The sequence below is a fragment of the Fukomys damarensis genome, unplaced genomic scaffold (genome assembly GCF_012274545.1).
Source record: "Fukomys damarensis isolate Sample0158 unplaced genomic scaffold, DMR_v1.0_HiC HiC_scaffold_12, whole genome shotgun sequence".
In the NCBI taxonomy this organism is placed as follows: domain Eukaryota; kingdom Metazoa; phylum Chordata; class Mammalia; order Rodentia; family Bathyergidae; genus Fukomys; species Fukomys damarensis.
In genome coordinates this window covers 20,226,194-20,249,878 of record NW_022900924.1, presented here as the reverse complement: position 1 = coordinate 20,249,878, position 23,685 = coordinate 20,226,194, and positions in this window count along the sequence as shown.

The following is a 23,685-nucleotide window of genomic DNA, read 5'->3' as shown; positions in this document are numbered from 1 at the left end:
CTCTCTCTCTCTCTCTCTCTCTCTCTCTCTCTCTCTCTCTCGATGTGCTTGCTTGTTTACATGCTGTTAAAATAGGATCTTTTCTTTTAACACGCTATGAGTTTTCTTCAGGAATCTATCGGCAACTGCAAATATAAAAATACTCATATAACAATATACACAGGTATCAGCCACAGCTGATAGGCAATATACATTTTGCTCACTTTGTTCCAATTTCTTAGGACTTGTTCTCAAAGGGAAGAGTCTTTCGCAGAGAACTAATTCAAATGGGGCCGGAAGTAGAAGTCTCTTGACTATGATTTTAATCTTCCCAAATAAAAGAGCCAAGTCCTGAATTGTTAAACTGAGCTGACTGAGAGCAATTCACCACTTTTGCCTTCCTGTGCTCATTTTTAGCCAAATATATTGAATCAGTTTGATTCAAGGACTATCTTGGTTTAGATCAGGGCTAGAAGGTTAAAGAGTAAAGAGAGAACATAAAATAAAGCAAGGCCTATTAATTAGTTTAGGGGAATTTTCGTTCTACCTTGAAACAGACTACTCAAAATAATTATATTTGCTTTTGCACCCTCCTTTGTTGAGGACAGAAACATATGCCCACAACAGTAAGTACTACAGGGAAAGGCCTTAATATCCCAATAAAACATGATTCAATGTTTGTATTTAATAAATCCTCTGGATTTAATATGCTACAGTCCTGAAATATTGGCAGTAATATTATCAATACACAAAAATAAACCTATGAGACAAAACTCATTTTCGTTTCTTGACAATAGGGAACAGACTGCATTATCATGTTGGATTTGATAGAAGACCTAGGATGCTATGGAAATTCATCAGGTTATCCATGAAATGCGATAAAAGTAGTGGAAAGGAATGTTTTCCATTAGCAGCCTCTGGTGTCTGACACTTTGTTTGTTCCTGGCTTGGACCCTCAGAATTACCTGGAAAATAAATTGCCTATTGTTTTTAAATATAAATGCCTTAGCTATCTGGTTGTGCTTTAGCCCTACTTCTTCTTTGAGTTTTCTATGGCAAGATAGCAGCTTGAAGCAATTATTCTAGGTGTGATTTCCAGTGAAGTGTAATCCATCTGACACAGAACACTTGAAGTTGACATGGGCAGGAAAACCTTTCGGCAGCTACAATTTCAGAAGTACCAAATGCTCAGGAATAAGAGAACACCAGGCTCTTTGGAGAGGAAAATTGACAGAGAGCATCTGAGAGCCACAGTTTAATAGCTCAAGCTTTGCCTCTATAAAGCCGCACCCAGCAAAACAACCTTGCCAGTGTTTCTGAAAAGTGTTACGTATTTTTAAAAAGGGTTCTAACCACAGCCCTGAATAATTTTGCTCTCAAAAATAAGAAAATAAATTTAATTTAATTTTCAAAACATAGCAAACCATCAAAGTCTGCTTGTTTTAACATCCTCTCTTGCTAACTACAAGAGCTGTGTGAGTGTCTGGTTGGCTTAAGTGGTTTATTCCTCAATCAGTTGGCTGGTCACCTCAGCCCTGATTCCATGCCTAATAACTTTTCCCTGGATGCCAGACATAGAGAGTTTTATCTTGTTGACTGCTGGGCATTTGTGTATTCTCAGAGAGACTCATCAACATTGTCCTGGGATGTAGTTAAGTTATTTGGTTGCATTTTAATCCTTTCAGGTCCTCCTTTTCAGATTTATTAGGCAGAGCAAGAACAGAACTCACTTTAGAATTAATTGCACTTTACTAAGAAGGGAAGACTTTGCTGGGCTCTTTACCCACTGGATCTGGAGGTTTGCTGGTGTGGCTGAGAGAAGGGGATACTACTCCCAGCACCATCACTCTCCATGTACCCTTTCGGGTGGTTCTTTTCCAGCTTTCTCACATACACACATTAGTAGACACCCAGCTGGACACAGCCGGTGGTCCTTGGCACATCCCTGGAACTCTGACTCTATATAGTTCACACTTCTGCAGTCTTTCCTGGATCTCAGCTTCATCTCCTGGATATGGGAAAGTGGCCAGGACCCAGGCTGGAGGCTGGGACAGGAGAGGACTTGCCTCACTCAATCTCTATTTTTCTGTCCTCCATTGGTTTATTGTTGGACTCTTACAAATGGTTGTTTCATATATTCTGACTTGTCTGTGGTTATTCTTGTTGTTGGGGGTAGGAGGTTCACACTGGTCTCTGCAACTCCATTTCTGCTAAAAGCAAAACATCCCTCCAGAGTTATTTTAAGAACCCCTTCATGTGCTTTGGCAGAGGTTTTGCCACCAAAGAACCAGAAGTGAAACACTCCCACCGAGGCCCAATTTAAAAGATGCACATATTTGAAATTCAGTCACTTGATCACACATTATAGATCCAACAACCAAAGTTGGAATGTGATTTTAAACTCAGAGACTTCACCAAACTGGTGGGGGTTATGGACAAGTAACAGCCTGCAGCAGTCTGCATCCTGATACAAGCATCGCCCGCATTCTTGAGCAGAACGGTCTCTCCGGACAGATGCAGCCACTGTATAGAGGAGGATCTGCCGTGGAATACAAGCAAAGCACCATTGCACTGAAGCCAACAGCAGCACTAATTATAGAAATTAACATCATCAATCACGCACACAAACATGGGCCAAACGCCAATGCTAAGAGCTTTAAAAGTGCTGTATTTTCTCACTGGGCCATAGCAGTCCTAAGAATCCTGTCATTTTCCTCACTTTTGGATGCTAAAAGTCAAGACCAGAGAGGTTCATGAATTGGCTATGGTCACTCAAGTACCAGTAGCAGAGATGGGATTTGAATGCAGCTCTTTATAACTGCAGGGTCCACATGAGGAATTTCTCCTCCATTCTGCCTCCCTGTGTGAAGGGCCCTTTAATCCATAAAACTGTGCTTTATCCAGCTTCTTCCAGCACATGCGGTTTTCTTTGCAAAAGGGCAAAAGTGCTCATGTATGCTTCTCAGTGCCCATTACGTTGTGTACAGAAGTCTCTACTAAGGAGGCACAAGTGAGCGATAGCAGGGATGCCAAAGTCAATATTTGCTGCAGATTATGCAGCATAAACACTGTGTAGAGTACCAGGGCACTGTATGAGCTGCCATAATCCTCCCACTGCAGCGAGATTGTTACAGCAAAACTGGCTCTGGAAACATTTACTAGGGCAACACGCACAGAGCAGTGTCCAGTATCACATCCCGACTAGAGTACCAGCCAGGGCTCCCCAGAGAGGCAGGAGCAACAGCACATGCAGAGACAGGTCAGAGGAGACTCAGCACAGAGATGGGCTCACACCAGCAAGGAGGCCAGCGAGTCCACGACAGCCATCCTCAAGCGGAGAGTCAGGAAAGCCTGTAAGGAGGAGGGTGTGGCAGGTGGCAAGGCCACTGCTATTAATCCTAAGAGTCCAAAACCCAAGAACCAGGAGCTCCAAAGCCCCGGGGCAGGAAGAGATGGATTTGAGAAAGAGAGAGAGGTTTTCTCCCTTCTTCTCCCTCTTTTACCTTTTAGTCTATTGAGGCCACGAAGGGATCTTTATTCAGCCTGCAGTCAAATGTTAATCTCTTCCAGAATCTAGGCATTATACTCTAACACCCATCCAGGCTTCCCCTAACCCAGTCCAGTTAACACATAAAATTACCCCTCATGGCCATCATCTCTGAAATTCTTTTGGCTCATAGCTGGCAACTCACCATAGCACCTCCAAGTGTGTGCTCCTTTTGCTTTGTATTAGAAGCAGAAGACAGAATGAATGGGATACGAGAAGGAGGGAAAAGAATGTGGACTTAGAGCCTCAGGAATAGGTTGACACTAGCTTGATACACTGTATCTAAGGAGAAATAATCTAAGGAGAAATAAGTACACAAGGCCATCTCCCTTTTTATTCCTATTTTGCATTCTAAGTAATAGCAACACCTTAACCACATCTTACCAGTGAGGTCTCGTGTTCACTGTCCTTAGTCTACGTTCACGCAGACAGTGTATGGATCCACTGCAGGACTGGGGAGCTATGAAACTCCTGTACAGATCCCTCCAGGGCTAACCCCTCAAGACCGCCCACAGTGAACCCTGAAGAGGATCCACCCACTGTGTCATACCCGGTGGCTGCTTTCCGGGAACTCCTTCCACCTCCTCACAGGCTCCGCACCTGCCCAGACCCACGCTGCTTTGAAAATCGGTTTTGCCATGAAAGATTGAATTACATCCCTGAAGAACTGACTTTGAATTGCTTGAAAAACATCAGCGTGGAAAAGTTGAGACAGCAGTGGGGTTAATGGGTCTGACTCGTTAATTAATCACACACACACACACACACACACACACACACACACACACACACACACCGCAGGATTTAGGAGCCATCCCAGATCTACCCAAAGGTCTTTTTCACAGTCAGTGAAAACCTGCATTTCTTGATTAACCTACTCTCAGAAAATTTCTTATTCTTTTTAATGTGCAACATCTCATTCTCAAAAGGTCTCCAAACACATCAAACCACAGGCAGCTTCTTTGCTTCCTCCCTGTCCTCTGTGGGGGCCCAGCACATGGACAGGTAAAGAAAGGCAGCTGCAAACAGGAGACTTAATCACCTGCTCAGACCAATGGCTGATGTTCAGGCCACTGTGAGCCAGGCCCCATGCCAGGTCTTGCGGAAAATGGCTCCTTTGGGGGTGCCCTCAGGGGTCAGAGTGCACCAGAAAATCTGACTGGATCTCAGGAGGATTTCCTGACATCCCCCAACACAAAGGTCAGAGCATACAGGCCCATAGGAAAGTGAACTGTTGCTACATATCGTGGTGGGGCTACGGCTGCACCAGAGACAGATGCTGCTGTGAGGAAAGGACAGCACAAGAGCAGCGTTGTCTCTGTAGCACTGGCACCACCCGGGAGATGCCCAGCAGCACTCCTGGAGTGCAGAGGATCCGGTTATGCTTGTACCTTGATGTACCAGTGCCATCTCGTAGACACCTGGCCTTGGGCTGCACACGGTGTGTGTGTCATCTGGTTGCATCCTCTCGAGAGTTGGGAGTGGGGGATAGCACTGTCCCCTCCGACACCTGCAAGGCCCAGAAGGTGAAAAGCCCTGCAGTAGCCCCCACCTGAAGCTCCTCCCAGTCTACAGTGCCCGGGCCAAGCAAGGCCTCAGGTCCCTCGGTGTTTAATTCTGGATTCAAAATAAGATGCGCACTCGAGGAGCTGCTTTTCCCGGAAGCCATGAGGAAGGGAATGCTCCTCCGTGTGCACCTTCGCCCCTCCTTAGATTCATTTCCATTATGCTCAGGGAAAGCCAGCAAAGGTCACAGTCAGTGTCACCTAGGAGACCTTGACACTGCTCTTCTCTGGGGATTTTCTCTGACTCAACAAAAGAGCCTCCCAGGCACCTCTTTTGCTGACTGTGACAAGGCTCCAGGGTTAGCATTTATGAGAACAAATAAGCACACTGCTCCCATCCACATAATAAAGTGGGTCAGGAGCTCCAGAAGCTGGCTGAGGGGCTACATTTTCTCTCACAGGTATCTCTGTGACTCAAATTCCAAAAGGGTGACAATGTAAGTTTGGCGTAATCAGCTGCGGGATGCTCCGGGGCCGGAGGGAAAAACTGTCCTTTTCCACAGCTCCTACGGATGAGATGGTCCTCTGCAGAGAAATTTCAAAGCAGCTGAGATACAGCTGCATCTTTCACTCACTTTGATCTGCAGAAAGAGGAAAGGTCAGCTGCACTTTGGGAGGAAAACCCCCGAAGCCCAGCTCAGATGTCTGGCGCGGCGCCATGCCTTCTGACCAGAAGTGGAGAATCCAAGGGCTGCCCCTTCGTTTGTGTGGCACCTGTCCTGCTGTGCAAGCTGCTGCCCAGAAGCCTCAAAAATGAAATATTTTGCCCAGGCAGCTTTTGTGAGTTCCAGGAAGAAGAACAAAGGAGAGTTTGGGGACTCCAGAAAACAGGAATAAAATCCAGACCCATCCACTGCTCAGTTTTCTCCCCTGCAGACAGTGAGAAGCAGGGCCCTGATTCCAGCCCAGAGATGTCAGATCTGACTGTCAGGACATAGTCTGAGGGTGGATCACAAGGGCTCAAGACCTGAGGTGTGTGTGTTCCGATTTCCCAAAGCAAAAGTAAATATTATGTACTGAAAACACATACCGATAAATAAAGAAACATAACTCAGTGCCAGGCATGGTGGCATCCCACTAGCATCCCAGTATTCTGGAGGTTGAAGCAGGAGGATCGCCACGAGTTCAAGGCCAGCCTGGGTTCCATAGTGACTACAAGGCCAGCCTGAACTACAAGTGAGACCCAGTCTGTGTCATAAACACACACACACACACACACACACACACACCTTGAGTAAGCACAAAAAATACTCAGCTAAATAGAAGAGGATAAGTTTAGAAACCAGAGATTATGCCAATTTATTCCTAGGAAACAAATTAGAAAAAAAATCACACTTTTTAAATTTAAAAATTTCAGTCACAAAGGTGCACTGTGTATGCAAATATACATATGGATGTAGAAATGAGTGTATGTGTGTCTATCTATATCCACATTTCTTCTTGCACTAAAGAATATGTACCTTGTAAATGACAGGCATCTGCTCTAGAAAAAGGATCTGCAGTCCTGTGGCTCGTGTGCTATGGGGTAAAGGATCAGCTGATTGAGTGAACGCGTGCAGAAGCTTCCGTGAAGTAAGACAGTAGTGGGCGGGTTCGAACACGGCCACACAAAGGTGTGCAATAGGCGACAGGTGTCTTCAAGGCAGCATCAGCAGGTGGCCCTGGGAGGGTTACCAGCAGCAGCCAAGGACAATGCCAAATCGTGAGCCATCACGATGCCGAAAAGCCACGCTGCAGGGAGGGATACGTGCAGGTCTGGGGCCCAGTGCCCACAGCGAGTTCTACAGAGCTGGGCTCTGAGTTTGCTGGAGATCCTGCACCCCTTGCTGAGGCGCTGCTACAGTCGGACTCCTGCTGTTGCCCTCTTACTTTATAAAAGAAAATGCAGATGAATGCGCCTAGCACAATCTCCATCCTCAAAGGGGTCCTAAGGGTTCCCTGCAGCAGGTGCAATTTTCTCCCGAGGCAGAGCAGCTGCAGCGGGCAGCGACCGCCACCAGGGGCGCTGTTCGGCGCCCTTCTCTTCAGCCTCAGGCCTCCTCCCTCCTGCTCTGTGGGCTGTGCTCCTGGCAACCCCTGCGTGGGCTATTTGCTTCCTTCCCATTTCTGCTGGCTGCCACCACAAGCCACACTGTGATGCTCCTCCTTTTATGGGCACGGAATACCTAGGTTTAAAGGAGGGCAACCGCTTTGGGGATGATTTCTATTTGCATCAGTGGAAAGGTAATACAGGAGGAGACGTGGATCCCTCTCCTTTGGGTTACAGCAGCAGCCTGAAGGCGACAGCGTGGTGGCGCCCAGGCCCAGGAGTGTGATTCTAGTGAGGGAATCACAGAGTGGTTTGAGCCATGAAGAAATCTCTTGCAAGGAGAGTCCACCTCTGGGGATTTGAAGCACAGCGAAGCCCAGAGCCTTTCCTTTTCTGCTTGTTTGCTTAATAATCATGCTCCCCAAGATCGGGTCACCGGGACCCTGAGGCCTGGCCCTGGCTCAGTGACAGGGCTCTGAGGCTTCTCATGGGGACCAAAGACACTTTCGGGAGGAAAAGGACGACAGCGACCCCAAAGCTCAAGGTGGAGTTGGGAAGTCCAGGTTAATTTCTGATTGCTAACACTGCAGCTGTGCGGGAGACCCGAGCTGGCCCCTCCAGAAAACCACAACAGGAACATTTACAAGTGTTCAAAACAACAGCTCTGACTAGACCCACGTTTACTTGTTCACTAATTTTATTCCTTTGGAAAATATTTCTGTTGTCTCTGAAGTTCCCAACAGCTTTTGGGGCTAGAAGAGCACAGAAATGGACAAGGAGATGGGCCCTCTGCCCTTACAGAATTTAGCATCCAATGATGGGGCTACCGAGTGCCCCAGCTACTGCAGTAACACGAGTGGCAAGGGGACACAAGATGCCTGATGTCTACATCATGGGATGCTCTACTTGCCAGTCATCCTTCCATCACTGTGTCAAAGCACCCGAGAAAGTCAGCCTAACAGAGGAAAGGTCTCGTGGTCTCAGGGGTTCAGTCCATGGTCAGCTGGCTCCATCACTGTGGAACTGGGGTGAGGAAGAGACCTCATGGTGGAAGGGCCCAGAGACAGAGCTGCTTGCTTCACAGTGGCCAGGAAGCAAAGAAGGAGGAAGTGTCCCAAGAGGAGAGGGTCAGGGATCAGTACAGCCCCCAAGGTCACAGCCCTGTGACCCACTGTCTTCCACTAGGTTACACCAACTAAGTTTCTGCCACTGCCCATTAATGCCAGCAAATTATGAAACTGTCAAGGGACAAATCCACTGATGAGGTCAGATTCTTATGACCCAGTCACCTCCCAAAGCCCATCAGCTGACAATTTCAACACAACAAGCCTCTGGGGGCATTTTAGATCCAAATCATAATTCTTCTGTACACTAAGAAGTGGGTCTCTGGAAGGGATCTGATCTGTTCACTGGTGGTCCTGCACATAAATCTGCTTTTCACGTGAATGGGATTTAATGATGTGTTCCTCATGACTTCTGTTCCAGTAGTTTCAATGCTTTTCATCCATATTATTAAAAATAGACAGGAGCTCTTAAACCTCTTCAAGGAAGTTTTAATGTGTGGCTACAGAGATACCATGGGCCTTTTGTAGGCTGGATGGGTGCAATTTACCAAACACAACTGAGGATGTTCATACCTCCCAGAAGAGTGATTAGAAGGAAATTTCTGGAAGGAGTAAGAGAGAGACAGAGAGAGAGAACATTTGGGTGGGAAGGGGTGGGTGAGAGGCTTATGGTGAGATTTGGCTCTCTGAGCTTTGTTCCAAATGACAAAGAAATCCAGAGCCCGGGAAGGGAGAGGCAGAGTGCATAGTGTTTAGAGCACGGCTCAGAGCCCTGGAGCTAGGCGTTCTGGATTTGAATCCTGGCCCCCACCGTTACCATTCCCCAGCCACAGAGACTCCAGGGAACTTAGCCTGTGTCTGAGCTCATCTCTCAGGTGGGAGCACCATGAGCCCAGCAAACTCCATGTTGCCCCAAGGACAGCGTGTGTATGTGTACATGGATTCTAGATGCGCGGTGGTGTGTGTGTGTGTGTGTGTGTGTGTGTGTGTGTGTAGTAGAAGGATGTTTGGTGCATCGAATCTGTTTTCTACTATGAAACCACTACTATTTTTCAGATTTTCAACTTTTCAGAGGCAGCAATATTCAGAGTCAGATCAGCCATCTCTGCTGTCCGGCCACACTGAGTTCAGTGAAGAGCACGCCACACACCCCCACAGCAAGTTCTCCTCCCTCCACACTCAAAAGCCTGTGTTCCCCCTGGGGACGTGGGCCGCTAACACCAGAGGCTGAAGTGCGCATCTCTTGCGTGACCTCCCTCAGGGACCCAGACCTGTGCAGAACTGCTGACTCTGCTTGATTCAAGGCTGCACAGCCAGACGCCCCTGCACCGGCCCGAAGTCAGAAAGGGCGGCACCGAGAAGGTTCACGCAGAGTCTGTTCTAACAGCTGGTAGCTGCATCTGGGGGCAGCACCAGGTCGGGTGATGTCTGTGGTGCCAGGCGCCACCCGAGCTTGTGCCCAGCTCCACTTCTTACTAACCCCGAGGGCTCGGGAGACTGCCTCCACGCTCTCATCTGCAGAACACACACCACAGTTACACCTGTCAGAGCTGCTAGGGGGTTCGGGGAGACCCTGGACGGGCAGGTGCTCCAGCAGTGTCGGGACCGCAGTTAGCACTGCAAATGGCTACATTGTCACAGGTAAAGGAAGGAGGAAGAGGAAGAAGAGGAGGAAGAGGAGGAAGGAGGGCTGGAAAGGCGACCTCAGGCCCTGGCCTGGCCTTCTGTGACAGAGTGAGCTCGAAGCTCTGGGTCATGTCAGCTGCGGCTGTGTCTCTGGCCCTCTTCGCACATCCTCGTGGGCTCTCCCACTCACCTTCCCTTCTGGGTTCCCCGGATTTCACCACCCTGCAACCAGAGGCCCTCAAAATCACTGAGCAAAGTCTGGTCCAAGGAAATGCTCCTGGAATCCACGTGGGAAAGACAAAATGTGATTGTCTCAACCCAGTTTCCAGATGGCAATGCCTAAAAGTAAAAGACAAAAGAACACTAATGTGCCCTCTGAATTCAACAGGGAAAAAAAGGGCTGGTGACAAAAATGGGGATTATTTGACCGTGTACCCAAGAAAGAAAACAAACTACATACTCAATGATTCTATCTAATAATCACATGATTTTGCAGTGGGAAAGATTATCTCTGATTTTTTTCTCTTAATAAATAAATGTTTTTAACATTATAACAGAGGGGAAACAGTAGTTACTAAAATATTTCTGAAAATTCATCAATCGTCGTGTTTGTATGACATAAGGGAGCCAGCAGCTCTACTAAGTGGTTTTCAGGAACATCTGTGAAATCAATACAGAGAAATGAATAAACCGGGTAACAGAACAGACAGAACAGCACAGTACCCGTCAGTTGCTGCGGATCCCGTCCAGTAGTACAATGAGAGCAGGTCTCCTGACTTACTGTTGACGTGGACGACTAGAAGCAGTCAGCGTGACCCACAGCACTGCCCCGCTCCCTGGTGGCCAGATGCCCCCGTGCCAGATCTTATTCCTTGTGCCATTAAAGCCAGCTGCATACACCGGATTCCAGAGCTATCCAGGTGTTCTGCTTAAGCACAAGTTTCCTGCTGCGATGGTGCCTACTTTGGGGAGCAAACAACATCATTTGCAGACAACTTCAGACAGAAGCACCTACCCAGCCCGGTTCTCATCCTGATGCACCCTGCATCAACACCAGCATGAGCTCGGGCCCAGAGGATGTGAACGAACCCTGTATCATTCCAACCATTCCAGGAGCTGGACATTAGAACCCCTGCCCCAGTCACTCAATCAAAGCCACTGAAAAGAAGTCATGAGCTCTCCAACGTGAGTCCAATGTGATATTTTAAGAAGTGGTCGTGGCTGTGCCAATGGCCTCTGTTTCAGTTCAGGAGGAGAGCACAGCTCCAGCCTGCAGGAAACAGGTGTTAATCAGCACTGGGCTGAAATGGGCTTCGGCTCCTACTTGGTAGCTGGGCAGAATGAGGGTCACACAGGGTCCGCGTCAGCACAGCCCACGGGGTTACTTGGTGCCACATCTCTTCCTCCACATCTCTTCCTCCACCTAACCACAGAAAGGAGTGTAATAATAATCTCAGAATCACAATCAAAGCAATCACCAGACTGATGAATATCTGTTATAAATGTCTGTGCAACCCACACAGGGGAGAACTGGATGTGGAGAACTGTCCCTTCTTCCTGTTACCCGGTCATACACAGAGCAGTGGGCGATAGACACAGGCTTGATTTATGTTTTATCACCGTATATCACAACTAGCTGTTTATGAAAAAAATAAAACAAGCAATATTTAACTTAGCGTCACCCCCAGCCAATGTAAGGTCTATGCAGGAAGCAATGTACTCATTTAAAGCCTTTATATAAAAATATGGAATTAGCCAGTTAAGAAAATACATTTTGAATTACAAAAATGAAGTAGGTGGTGAGCGGAGAACTAACCTAAAAGAGGAGAAATTGTGGAACTGACATGGGACCTTGGTAGGGTAGGAAGATTCTCTCTCATGTAGGTCACGGTCCCTGCTGCTCAGAGTTTAAAGGAGGAAAGGCTGAATTTACCTCACGTTTTGGGGGGATTCGGCCCATGGTCAGGCGGCCCCAAGGCAGGAGCATCACGGTAGGAGGGTGAGGGGAGCTGAGCTGCTTAGTTCGTGGCAGCTGGGAAGCAGAGCAGGGAGCAGTGTCACGGCAGGGACAGACGCACGTCCCGGGGCCGTGTGCCCCTGAACCACCCGGACACACCCAGGAGCCTTCGTCGCCCATCTCCTGGGCCTTTCTTAGTCAGTGAAGACCCAGCAGGATTAATAGTCAAGATGCTGCTCTGTTCCAGGGAAGAAGGCTTCCCACACGAGGGCCCCTGGAGAGGGTCCTGCGACACAGGGAAGTTTGGACCTGCTCGGTTTCCCCGAGGTACAGGAGATGGATCTTTACATGACAGACATTCCCAGCATGCTCCAGACATTTAGCACCCTTGGTTCCCCTGACAGTTTCGGAGGGCACTGGCATCTGCTGAGACACTAGACATGGCCCTTGGGCATGCCGCGCCCTCTGAGATGGAGACCCTCTGCAGTGAGTGTGGTGGCATCTCGTGGGTGGCAGGAAAAGGAACAGCTCAGGAGGGTTATGGTGCAGGTGACTTGTGGTGCCCCTTGGAATGGAGAGAGGTTTTCAGGGCTGTGGCAGCACCCAAATGTCCTTGAAGCTGGTGTGGATGGCACTGGCCTGGACAGAGCCTGGACCACTCTCCCAACACAAATGTCTGTGTGTTCTCTGAGAGGTTTGTCTTGCTCCTTCCCTCAGATCAAGAAAAATAACCATTTAGATAGAGTCTGGGAAGAGGAAACCAAAATCATGCTAGGTCCCATGTCCTGAGGAGCTTTCCTGTCTCGATCTTTGAGTCATCGCGGCATTCGGTACCAGTTGGAGAGTTTTCGGTCTTGGTTCTGGCCCAGGACAGCTCTCAGCTTCCGACAATGTACAGAGGTCAGAGGGTCTCCCTGGGGTGGAGGAGCCTGAAACTATTTTATCTTTCCAAGTTTCCCAAGTTTTACACTTTAAGCATGGAAAAAGGAAGCTAATAAAATATAAGACAAAGCAGAGCAGGATTAAGGAAAATAAATATTTGAAACCACTGAGTAAAGCCTTCCAACACAGCTTCCTGGGAAAATGCAAATAAAAGAGCACATTTATGCAAAAAAAATTTCAAGTTTCCTGCCATGCCTGGAAAGTGGGTCTGTGCTTTGGTGACCTGGAGGCCACTGTGGAAGGGAAAAAGGGAAGACAAGACTCAAATGCCCCCCAACAAAAAGAAATGATAAAATTTGAGGAGACAGGAATGCTAATTACCCTGACTTGATCATTACACATTGAATATGTGTATTGAATTGTCACGCTGTACCCCAAAGTAGGTACAATTAGTAAATCTCAACTAAAAATGAAAAACTGTTGGAGGAAAAAATGATAGTATACTGTTGAACGTTTCCACTTTGCCAAAATAGTGCTCATACCTTAAGAAAGAAGGAAGTCCTGTTGGATCCAACACCTTGGCTGAACTGGGGGTCACTACACTGAGTGAAAGAGAGGGGCCAGTCCACCACGATTCACCTGCCGCTCCCATGGCATCTCCATCCCCAGAAGCACAGGGCAGGACTGTGGTTTCCAGAGGCTGGAGGCAGGCGGAGGACTGAGCGCTCTCTGTCCCACCGGTGTGGCGTTTTAGTTATGCAAGGTGGACCCACGTCCCGGAGATCTCTGCAGCGCTGTGATCTCCAGTGGCCACCGCGAGGGGGGCGAACATGGACTGGTGCCTAGGGGGTCACTCAAAGACATGTTGGTGCTGTCACCACCAGAAGAAAGTTTTAAGTTTAAAAACAGATTTATTAACATATGCTTGTAACACATAATAAGCACAATCATGGGAAATTTTTAAAAGAAAAAATATATATATACATAAACATTTCTAGGAGAAAAGTCTTATCAAGGCAGAGAGTCCTGTGAATTTTAGCCCGGGAAGGAATTAAAGCTCTGGTCCAGGAGGACTTTTCTCTAATGTACTTATTTAATTTTGCTCTACACTGAGAGAGGCTATTTACATGAAAATGACCTAGAATTATAACGACCACCATGTGGGGGTCACAGGGGCACTGCTGGAATCTGCAGAACACAAATTGTACCATCTGGACACTTAGCCCAGTGACATCGTAGCTACTCAGGTCAAATGGTCAGATAGCAGCAGCGGCTCAGGCCATCAGAGTCAGAGGCCGGTGTCCAATGGGAAATGAGTAAAACACATGCTCACACATTCTTGGTGGACTCTGATTCCCGCTGCAGCCCTGACTCCCCCTTCAGATGCTCACCAGCCGCAGGAGGCTTGGCTTTGTCCAGTGAGAGGTCCCAGGGCAGGCACTAAACCCAGGGTCCCCTGCGCTCAAGTCTCCTCACTACCTCCACTTGGAAACATCTGAGGCCCACTTGGGAGATTCCCACGGGAATTTAGAGGAGGGCTTAGCTACTGGGGTTTCCTGTTGGGCTCTAAAGACCCCCTTAGGAGTGCGTTTGCATCAGAGCCTTGAATGAGGTGTCTATAGCTCTAACGCATTTAGCTGCAGGGCTCCTCTCTGCGTCTGTCAAAATTATGCATTTCCTGCCCGCAGCAGTGCCTGAGCTATTTAAGCAGGTGACATCCTACACCTAGAAGAACATATGTAGGGAAATAGTGCAGAAGACTGTGATGTGAAATGCCAGGAGCATTTATCACCAGCAAGCAAGAGGTTTGCAAATTCCCTCTCCCTCTCTTCCTCCCTTCCTCCCTCCCTCCCTCTGGTACAGGCCAAGGTGTGTCAGTTTTCCTGGGCAGAAAGCTCCAAAAGCCGAGACATTAATTAATGAGACCTGCACAGGTCAAGGGAATTGCATTCCAACACCTGCTCTTTTCACTTCTGCCAGCCGCTCCTGCATTCCCACCCACCCTGAATTCATCGACCACTGTCACCCCATATAAACTGTCACCATGAGCGTCACCTTCTCCCAGGTTGCCAGGAAGACAACCTGCCCATCTCCTGGGGCCGCCTTGCCCCATCTACCAATAGCAGCCATTCTACTCACAGAGGCATCACTATTTGGATAATAAATTACCCACGTGGCCCACACCTGCTCACAGGGACAAGGAGCCTCCCCAGCCTTCACACACTCTGGACACATTGGCCCCTCTGCACAGAGCCCCCTATAACTCCTCTTCCCCATGCAGGTAGCCAAGCCCCTCTGAGACCCACACACTTCCTGGGCGGGGTTGGCACCGCAGGACAATGGAAAGCGGACACAGAGGGAGCTCTGGACAGAGACCCCATGGGGTGGGGACAGGCTCCTCTGGGTGTGGCCAGTGAGCAATGCTGAGCTGAGCTACATTCATCCTGCACACCTGCCAGGCACCTCATCTGGGTTGTGCCAGCATCCGGGTCTTAGGAACCAGCTCCCACGTTGTCTAGGAAAGAGCACTATGAAGGCCAAAAAATACTGTTCTGCTGTGGATTGGCATGAATACATGGCCCCAACACCTCCCTCCTTCTCTGCAGCGAGTGCACACACCCTCATTACAGTTTAGATTTAAGATACTCCCCAGAAGTCTCGTGTGTTCAGAGGTGGGGCTTTCTAGAGATGACTGGATCACGCGGGCTCAGGACTCATCAGAGGATTAATGCATTGATGAGTTCTTCTGTTTGTTTGTTGCTCTTCTTTTACTAACACATGTTTTCAGCACATGTGGTTTGCAGTCTTCTTGGGGAACAGACACAAGTATATAATACAGCTTTGCTGAATGTGCTGTTAGGAGATAGGCCCAGTGGGGAAGGAGGGTCCCTGCGGCTGTGCCTTTGGGGGGATATGTCTCACCGTGGCTCTTCCCTTCTCTCTGCTTCCTGGCTGCCATGCCTTCCCATTGCATTTTCTTCTTCCACACCTTTCTGCCACACCATGGTAGCCAACCATGGACTGAACCCTCTGAAGCTGTGAGCCAAATTAACCTTTCCTCTTTAAACTGTGGGTGCTAAGTATTTTGACTCAGTGCTCGGGAAACTAATACACCTCCCTTCTTCATCTTGTCACTGTAGTTTCTCTAATGTCGCCTGCACACGGAGGCAGCTCACAGAGCCATGGGCTGGAGTGCCCATAGAGCCAAAGGATGGGGACAGTGACGGCTGTGAAGGTTGGAGAGGAGTCCTATGGGGGGTTGGGGATCTCATGAGGGGACTGGCTTTCTTCTGACTCCCCCTGGTGAGGGGCTTAGCAGGAAAATGACATGATACAATTTAAGTGCTAAAAAATTATTCCACCCGCTTGGTGGGAATGGTTGCATGGCAGGGGATAAGTGGGAGTGAGCAGGCACATGCACTGGAAGCTTTAGCAGGGTTAGATACAAGGTCTTAATTCAGGTTTTGCCTACCCTCCTCTCAGAAGCCAGCAGCAGCAGGGCCCTCTAGAGATGGAAGCACTCTTAATAAATACGAATACACTAACCTACACTGTAAGACTTAAGATCAGATCTGTGCACAAGAAGGATTCTGTGAGCCTCAATTCTCTGGACATCAGTTCCACAATCCATCAAATCAGTTTCTCAGGAAGGACCCGGCAGCTTACTGATGGAGGCCACCCTGAGAGAGCTACAAACTCACAAATTGGCTTTTCATATTAAAAGCCTGAGTCTGCCCATTAGCCCACCACGGTTGCCTGAAGAGCCAGCAGCCAGTGTGTGGGAAAGGAGCACCTCTTCACACCACTGGTCGCAGCAGAGGTCTCAGGGATCCGTGATGCTGTGACATCTTGGATGGCAAGGCACTAGTACAGCTAAGGGCAGCGTGATCCACACCAAAAATTCCTAGAGAGGCAAAGATGAATCCATGAAGAAACAAATTTCCCATTAATCTATGAGCTGTTCCTGTGAGAATGTCCCGTTCCCTTGTTTCTAGGACCCTGCTCACATCATTGCCCTCCGCTCCACTGTTTCCTGCACTGCCCTTCACCCCTTCAAAAGCTGTGTGTTCAAAAAACAGTGGCGAGTTCCAGGGGATGGTGTCTTAGCCTGATGAGAGCTCTGACCATCCTGGTTCCCCCATTTATGCATTAAGGTCTTGTCTTGTCTTTTTTAACCCTGCCACCACCAAACCATCAGTCAGGTGATTGAGGGTCTGATCAGTCTCCAATAGCTTGTTGTGGGAATCCGTGAACTCATACACACACACACAAGCCTTGTGCAGAAACTTCTCTAACTGTGCTAACACAGCTCCAGAACCCCACCTTGCTCTGCCACCATTCTTTGTCTTGATAGAGTTCTGGAGGTTAAAATCCAAAGCAATATTTTGCTATTATTTTTTAAAATTAGTCAATAAAAGAAGAATTAAAATGTATGCAATTCTATAGAGAACGTATAAACTAGCCCCAATATAAAAAGCTGTGGCCACATTGTTTAAATTAGCCATGCAAATAAGCCCTAGATATTTGGGGAACTCAATGTTGAAGTCATTTTTTTTTTTTTTTTTTATCATACACACACACACAAGCCTTGTGCAGAAACTTCTCTAACTGTGCTAACACAGCTCCAGAACCCCACCTTGCTCTGCCACCATTCTTTGTCTTGATAGAGTTCTGGAGGTTAAAATCCAAAGCAATATTTTGCTATTATTTTTTAAAATTAGTCAATAAAAGAAGAATTAAAATGTATGCAATTCTATAGAGAACGTATAAACTAGCCCCAATATAAAAAGCTGTGGCCACATTGTTTAAATTAGCCATGCAAATAAGCCCTAGATATTTGGGGAACTCAATGTTGAAGTCATTTTTTTTTTTTTGTCTGCTATAGTGAGGTCCTGTACACTGGGTAGCTTATACACAACAGAAATTAGTTTGTTTCACAGCCCTGGGTGCTGGAGGTCTGAGAGCAGATGTCACTGAGTGTGTCTGGTGAGAGCTCCCTTCTGGTTTGCCAACTGCCATCTTGTCCCTATGGCCCCACCCAGGACAAAAGTGGCCAGAGGTCTCTGCAGTCCCTTTCATAAGAACGCTATAGGTTGCCCCTCATAACCCAATCACATTCCAAAGACCCCCCACCTCCCAATGTTATCACATCAGTGCAGAGTGTGAAGATTCTAGAGGGAACCAACATTTGGCCCATTACACTCATAGTACTTCCAGTTCCCCAAACTCCAACTGTGGCATCTATTTAATCACCAACCCGATCCCATGACTGGTTTCATCTCAGGGCAGACCGTCCCTTTGTTTGTGCAGGTCTTGTTCAGGTCTCATTAACTGATCTTGCACCTCACAGACAGACATGAGCAGGGAGCCTGTGCAGAGCCCACAGAGAAGGAATGGACCTGCACTAGGGCCCATGGGATGAAGCCAGCCCGGGAAGGGAGCGAGCTGCCCAGGGTCCTTCCTGTCACTTCCTTCCCATCTCCCCATCACAATCCCATGAGGGTAGAACATGGGAGCAAAGTGGACTGGGGACAGAGCAGAGATGGAGAAGACTCTGGCTCCCGGAAAGAGCAGGGTTGGTGCTTCGAATCCTGACTGACAGCTTTAATGAGCTGAGCTAATTTAGGCAAGAGCACTAGGAATTATTTTACCTAATAGTGAGGTGGCAGGTGCAGAGCTGGCCTAGGATCTCAACAGAGGAGAGGGACGGGTGACAGTCAGAGCACCTCCGATGGCATCCCGGGGCTATTTCATCAACAAAACCACCACTCGTGCTCCTTCCTCCTGCTGCATCCTCCTGCTGGAAGGGATTTTTAAACGACTAGAGAGGTCGCTCTGTGGAAGAAACAAGCACAACTAACCCCCGCTTACCGAACACATCTTTCTTTTAAAGTTCAAAGCATTCCCTCAAACACTCATTACTCTTTTGGATTTTTCCTTTGAATACAAATGTATCCCCCTAGGATGAATATGTAGGAAACTGTACTTAAAATGCACTGAACATGTGCAAATTCCAACCATGTGTCATTAATGCATTGGTCTTAGGGTGCTTCTGTTCCAACATTCCCCTTTTGCTTTTTTCCTAAAGCACCAGGCTGTGAAATCACGTTAGCCAGGAGAACAGGTCCAGGCCCGGTCCCTCCTCTTATCAACAGTGGACTTTGGGAAGTTCACCAAGGACGCATTCCAGAAAGGCCATAAGACTTTGGATCTAGCCTTAGATAGCAGCTACCCAGCGCTTTGACAAAATCCCTGGCATAGACAACTTAGAAGAAGAAGGGCTTGCTTGCCTCGGGGTTTCAGTCCATGGTCACTGACTCCATTGTTATTAGGACTGTGACAGGCAGAAACCTCCTGGTGGGACAGTGTGGTGGAGGAAGGCTGCTCACGTCAAGGCAGCGCAGTGGGGAGGCAGAGGGCGTGCAAGAGCCAGGAGGAAGGCCCCAGGGGCCAGACAGTGTGCAGCTCATGGCCATCACTCACTTTCTCCTAGCAGCTCCACCTCCTGTTTCCTGCACCTCCCAATCATACCATCACATTATGATCTCATTAGTGGATGAATGACCTAATCACTTCCCCAAAGCCCATAAACAATCAGGGTCCCAATACAGCAAGGCTTCCTGGAAGACATCCGCGTCTCGCACATAACAGAACCTCCAGTCCATCAGAAGCCCCAAGCACAGGAGATGCATCTTGTTCGCATTCTGGTTGTCACCACTGACTCACACACTGCCTTGAAAACTGTTGACTTTTGGACATTGTTGGTTGAACTTTGTCCTATCTCTCAGGATCTTTCAGCAGGAACAGAAGCACCATCAGGAGCAGCTAAGAACCAAAACAGTAGCTCTGGACACAAGTGATATGAAGGAAAATGGGCACTCTCATGGACTTGGGGGACAAGGGGGGACCTCACGTGCCAGTGCCCAAGGGGAAGGGTGTCCCCTCTCTCCTGTCACACTGAGCCCCTGGTCTCTGGTGGCCTGGCTCTCCCTACAGCAGAAACCCTGTCCCACGAGAGGCACCTGCTGCCCAGGGGCCCCAACTCCCTCCTCCTGTCCAGTGCTGTGAAGGTACAATTGGAACTGAATTCCCAGAGAGACTCAGACTTCCTATCATGAGGCCATCGGTCCCCCTTACCGGGGAGGGCAGCCACCATGTAAAGGTAAAGTACAATTCAACACAGAGCCTCCCCTCCAGGTGCATGTCCAATGGAAACTGATACACAGCAAACGTCCAGCCGAAGCATTATCTGATTGCAAAGGACTCCAAGTGTGGAAGCATCTCAAAGTGGCCATCAGCTCCTGAGTGGGTGGAGAGAACAAGCCGCATCTGCCAGGCAGAGCACCACGCAGCCCGAAGGCAAGAGATGATCACATAGAGAAGGGCCGAGCGCAGGACACACTCAGGGAAGGAAGCCATTCCCAGAGGCACACGTTCTGTGACTCCATTCTTGTAAAATTCCTATAATGGGAAAATCTCTACACTCAGAACTCGCTGGTGGTTTTCTATGGCTCAGTGGGAAGTGACTGCTCCTGGGCATGGAGTTTGTTCCGGGGATAATGAAAAGGTGCTAAATGATGTTGCACAATTTTGAAAATACACTAAAAACTGTGAATTGTACACTGTCATGGGCAAAACTTAGGGTGTCCAAATCACAGTCCAATAAGCTATCAAACCTGACAACAATAGGCCAAGGATTTAGCTCAGTGGTGCCACGGCCTGCTTTGAAAGTGTAAGGTCCAAAGTTCAATCCCCGGTACCAATAAATAAATAAGAATAATAAATGACAACAGTGAACAGGGGGCAGTGCCCGGGAGAACTCCGAGGGAGCCCAACATCAGCTCGTTCAGCACTGAAAGTCTGCCCTGCTGTTAGCCTAGAAGTCAAGGAAGGCTGAGGTGTGAAGCGAGCCCCCAGCCTGCAGGACAGGCACCTAGGAGACACCAGCTTCTCAGCCGACCACACTCAGTCAGAGGCCACACAGGGAAGAAGGGGGCGGGGAGGCCCCGCCTTGGCATCTCAGCAACTTGGAGGAGGACGGGGGATGAGCCCTACCACAGGTCCCGGCAGAGGCCAGGCCTAAGTGGGGTCCTGTCCCAAACACAGGGCGGGCAGAACCCTGCAGGAAGGAGGACCACACACCATGGTGACCGGGAGGAGCACGGTGCATCTGGGGACGGGGTGGGTGGTGGGGAGCCCAGGAGTAACAGGGAGATGGTCCCCGCCTTCCCTCCTAAGAGAGGACCTCATGATGAGGAGGAGGAGGAGGAGGAGGGGGAGGAGGAGGAGGAGGAATTCTGTCTTAATGAGGGGTGGCTGTAATGATCACTGTAAAGGAGAACAATGACTCATATCTGCGAGGCTGGTGGTGGCTCTGAATTTCTAATGCAACTGCAGCGTCCCCACGTCTGCCTCTAACCGTGGCATTATGCCGCCTCTCCCAACAGCAAAGGGATAATTTATATCGGAGAGGGGAAATTCGCCATTCTTAGACCCAAGCATCACCACAAGGGTAGGATCTGAGCAGAAGAGCTGACACTTGTTTAAAACTCATAAAAACTGAGTGCTCTCAACTTGATTTTCTGAAAATGAGAGCATTTTTCTCAAATCCTAAAATTTCCATCAGAAGGAAGAGCTTATTCTCCACGAGGGCTGGATACCAGCCCTGAAACGCAAATGATTTTGCATCAGTGAATTCCCAACAAGCAACATCAGGAAAAGGCCAAGCCTAGCAAGGACTCGTGTTACTCAGAGCCCAGTGCTCCGAGCCTCCGAGTCACAGCCAGTGTCTTTCCCATCCCCACAAGTCCACCGCTCTCCTGGGCCTCTGCATGGCTCTGCCCCCTCCTCCTGGAGGCTGACCCTCCCCTCTCCCAGGACAGCCGTGGTCGCACTGGGCTGCCTGGACTCTCCCGTGTAATCACCCACCTCAAGACCCTCACAGGATCTGCATAGCCCCTCTTGCTATGTAAGGCAACATATTTTCAGGCCATGGGATTTAGGGCTGAGATTATCACTGGGGAATCATTTTGTGCCCACCACGCCCACCAAGTCGGAATCACAAGGGAACCCACATTTTTGACGAGGCCCTTGAAGGGTTTTTAAGTAGAATAAAGTTTGAAAATGTGCTTCCTCATCGATGTAAGGAAGTCCAAGCTCTAACTGGGCTTGGTCCACGGAAGGACTCCTCCATTCCAGCCCATGTACACTATTTCCGATCCGCAGGTCTCAAGTAGGACAAGCAAACCCATCAGACACAGCGAGTTGCACAGAAACTAGAAGAGAAAGCACTCTCTCCAGAGGGTCCAGATCTTCGAGCCAGCCTTGGTACCGCAAGGCACACTCACAGATGCCCTTCATCTAAAACCCTGCTCTGGGCAGTTGACCAGCTGTGTCAAATACTCCAAGAAGAAGTAACAGTCTCTCACAAAAAAAAAAAAAAAATTGTAAAACTTAGGCTTCCTTCTCAATTAAGTTTAGCACCTGTTTCCTGACAGCTCCCTGCCTGATGCTCCTTGCTGGGCTTCCGGAGATCAGAGCAAGTTCCAGCCTCAGAGTGGCTTGGAGACAGCAGATTGTCTTTGGGACTAAACACCTACATGTGTACGTGTGTGCACAAGGCACACCCACTTCCCTTCTCCACATGCACACGCCACTCCCACACAAACATGCATTTGTAAAGACACACAAGGAGTTGTTTACATATAATGTCTTTCAATGTGTTGGCTTTATTTGGAATTTGTTGACCCCAGACATTTAAATAAACAAACAGGCAGAGGTGTGAGGTATCCTCTGATTGACAGCTGCCTGGGAACAGGAGCAGTAAGCAATGGGAAGGCTGGGTGTGGAGACCACAGGCCCCCTGCCAGTCTGCAGAGTGGGACCATACCATTCTCACCAGGTGGAAAACCAGCCTCTCTAATTACAGCCTGCCCAGGGCTCCTTTCAGACCATCCTTACAGTGGGAGTCGTTTCCATCTAAATTAAAATTGAACTTCAAAGCAGTTGGATGAGGCTGCATTTCTAAGGACAGGAAAATGTAACAGACAGGTTTGCTAATTACCAGGGAACTCAGCACCAGGGCAGGGAGAGCCAGGAGAACCTGAGACCAGAATGAGGCAGGTGAGGGCGCGCTTGGCAAGGACAGGGGGAAGCTAGGCTCTGAGAGTGCAGGACAGCAGATTCCTGTAACCCCAGGGGCTGCAGGGAAGGCGCAGCGGCGGATTTGAAGTTCAAGGCCGCCTCTGCAAGGCAGCAAGACAGTCTCAAAACAAGATGAAAAGGGCAGGAAATGTGGCTCGGGGTTACAGCATTGCTCAGCATGTGCAAGGCCCTGGATCCAACCCCCCTCATACGCACATGTATGCACACTCACACACACACACACACACACACACACGCACACACCCCTACCAAACCTCTGACATACAGTATGTTTTGCGTGTATAATATATGGGTGTGTGTTTTATGTTTGTGGTATGTGTGTGTGTGTGTTATTTGACATTACTTTTGTGAAACACCTATACAAATACATAAGAGAGATATAGAATAATACAAATGTAAAGAGAGATTGCAACAGGCACTGTAAAGCTTTATACAGTGTATTTGTTACTTTTGTAAAATACAGTATGTATATGTATATTTTAATGTAAATGAGATACATATATATATTACATATGTAGTTTTATCTTGCAGCTCATTTAAGTTTGTCTCCATGGTGACAAAAGCAATCATGTCACTAGGAAGACAGCGTGAACATGGCGGATTCACAGCTTTGGTTCTACGCTCACCTTAGCCGCCTGCTTTGGTGTCATAAATATTTATGGGGTCATTAGTACACGAATCTGTCCACGACATAAGAGGGCACGATGCTAAAGTATAGAATTCCCTTGGTCTCAAGACTCTTAAAAGGTCTATTTGCTGCGTGTCACAATAAATTTGTCCCAAGGATGCTTCCATTCTCGAGTCCTTACGCAAACACACTGCAATCTAACTTAGCGAGTAACCCAGCTGAGGTCTGACTTGGGGGTTTACCC